Raw genomic sequence first — 2,916 nt, 5'->3', positions numbered from 1 at the left:
AATAGATTATTGGCCTTGAGAGTCAGCTGTAAATTAGGTTGAACTTTCTCATCTTGACTTTCAACTGATACTAAAAACAAATTCATCACCTGCAGGTAAATGTATTGCATTGCTTCTTGTTTTGCTTAATTCCACCACCCCCCCCCCCCCCCACACACACACACACACACACACACACCCGTCACTCCCGAACATCCAAATTTCACGATAGTTCGATAAATGTTTGGAAACTGATTCGTGTTGGAAGTTGGTGGCTTTTTGTGTCTCGACATATAATTTATTCAATTAGACGTCTTGAAATTACTTCGGATTCTTCACAGATGAAAATTTACTTTCGATTGAATGCAAAGCTCAAGCTCCATGAAATCCAAATTCTACAAATGAATTAATGACTTTTAAAAGAGTCAACGCTGTGAGCAGGATTCGAACCTGCGCAGAGAGACCCCATTGGACTTCAAATCCAACGCCTTAACCTCTCGGCCATCACAGCTACACCAAGATTGCCAATTTCCATAGTAAAAGAACTGAATTCATGAAATACGTAATTTGTTTGAATAACAAATTATCAAGACCCAAAGATTTCGCCAAATCCTTTGCAGAGACCCAGACGAACGTTACCTTAGCAGATTGACAGGCTTTCACCGCAACCTAGATCCTGACACAGCTGAAGTTGAGGGAATAATTCTTCGTCGAATTATATAGTCACGGATGTACACCACACGAACGAGGATCATTGTCTCACTGCGTCCGATCGATTTTGACTCAATTGCTCATCATCTGGTGCCAAAGTAGATATGCTGTTGTGTTTTAATATTCATCTTAATATGGTATTAGAAATATTGATGCTAAGTCCATAAACAGTAGCTACATTCATAAAAATAAAATCGGAATTAGAAAGAATGCAGAACCAATTTACAGAAATGTATCCAGCAACTAATCTGTAAGTTCTGACATCAGGTAATGAACTTGTGAGCACAAGAGAGGCAGATTGACAGAAGATTTGGAACTTGAAATCGTCTTGACGGTATTATTTGCAAAGTTTTTGCGGTTGTTCTAGATTCATCAAGTCCTTGAACAATACAACATGGAAAGTGGCCCTTCTTTCCAACTTGACCATGGTGGACAGTTATCCTAAATTAATAGGTCCCATTTGCCAACATTTGGCCCACATCCCTCTAAACCTTGTTACTCATATATCCATCCAGATGCCATTAAATGTTACAGTTGTACCAGTCTCCAACAATTTCTCTGGCAGCTCATTCTGGACACGACTGAAAAAGTTCCCCCTGACGTCCCTTTTAAATCCTTACCCACTAATTTTGAAACAATGTTTTCTAAATTTTGAATTCCTCACCAGCAGGAAAACACCTTGATGAGTCAACCTATCCATGTCCCTCATGATTTAATAAATAACAACAATTTGACTTTATCACACTTGTCAGGACGGAAATGTGTGGAGATTATTTATCGAAGGTTTGAAGTAGAAAGTCTGATGTACAGATTTTTAGAATTGCATCTTGGAGAAGTTTTTAATAAGTCATTGAAGTCTAGTAGCAGTTGTAGAAGTCTGTTGTGAAAGCTGCAGAAGGATTTCAGGGCACGAGAACGAAGCATTATTTCCAATGCATTGTGGCTCATTTCCACCGCACTTGGACTACAGTATGAGGAATTTTAATCCTCAATTTAGGAAAGATATTAATGCCATATGAGGAATACCACGAATGGTGATTAGTCTTGATATTATGGATGAACGTTAGTCCTGTGAATTGAAATTGGGCAAATCCGGTCTTTTTTTTAACAGTTTCAAAACAAGAGAGGTAATCTCATTTAGAGTTGCAAAATATTTGAAGAGATAAACAGGGTGGTGCAATTAAATTTTGTTCCCTCATTGGTGAATCTAGAAGCAGGAGAGGACAATTTTCAAATGAAGCATTGTGAATTATGACCAGGATGAGAACAATTGATTTTTGGCTTAGCCTTGAGAAGTCTCGCTATTCAGCACTACAGTAAGCTTTGGATATTTGGTCTAAGAATGCATCACTATCAGCCTGACCTGCCGACACTTCCTGCATCACTATAGACCTGACCCCTCACACTTACCGCCTTAATATCAGCGTGAACCCCTCAAACTTACTGCATCACTATCCATCTGGCGTCCTCACATTTACTGCGCCACTTTCACTTCGAGACCCTCATTTTGACTGCGTCACTATCAGCCTGACTGCCAAACACTTACTTTGTCACTATCAGTCACGCCCTTACACTTCCTATGTTACTCTTACCCTGATACCTTACACTTACTGTTTCACTATCAGCCTGACTCCATCACATTTATTATGTAAGTACCAGACTGACGCCTCACACTTACCGCTTCACAACAACACTGCTTCCTCAAACTTACTAAGTCACTATCACCTTGACCCTCTCACATTTACTGCGCCACAATCACACTGACCACCTCACACCTACTGCTTCACTATGAGCTTCAACACTCACACTGACAGCGTCACTAACAGCCTGACCCCCTCATGCTTACTGCGTTGGTATCTCTCTGATCCCCTCAGAATTACTGCATCACAATCACTCTGACCCCCTCATACTTAATGTGTCACTATCCCTCTGGCACCCTCATAATTCCTGCATCACTCACACCCTGACACATGCGCACCTACTGCATCCCTATCAGCCAAACCCCACTCACTAACGGCGTCACTCTCTCTCTAACCTGCTCACACTTAATGCATCACCATCACCTTGACATTCTGTCACTTAGTGCATCAATATCAGCCTGACCACTCACACTTACTGCATCACTACCAGCCTGATCCCTTCAATTGTACTGTGTCACTATCAGACTGACCCACTCATACCTACAGCATCACTATCACCTTGACCCCCCAAACTTGGTGCATCCAG

At 41.2% G+C, this 2,916-nt stretch overlaps 1 non-coding gene across 1 annotated transcript; it reads right to left on the bottom strand.

Moving 5' to 3' along the window:
- Window positions 1-408: 408 nt before the first annotated feature.
- On the bottom strand, window positions 409-490 carry trnas-uga (transfer RNA serine (anticodon UGA)). The gene has a single exon. It is a non-coding gene; the product is annotated as a tRNA-Ser (tRNA).
- Between the last annotated feature and the right edge of the window lie 2,426 nt (window positions 491-2,916).

Source organism: Chiloscyllium punctatum, chromosome 27, assembly GCF_047496795.1.
Source record: "Chiloscyllium punctatum isolate Juve2018m chromosome 27, sChiPun1.3, whole genome shotgun sequence".
NCBI lineage: Eukaryota > Metazoa > Chordata > Chondrichthyes > Orectolobiformes > Hemiscylliidae > Chiloscyllium > Chiloscyllium punctatum.
Note: the sequence above shows the minus strand (reverse complement) of the source record. Positions and strands in the feature narration are given on the sequence as shown.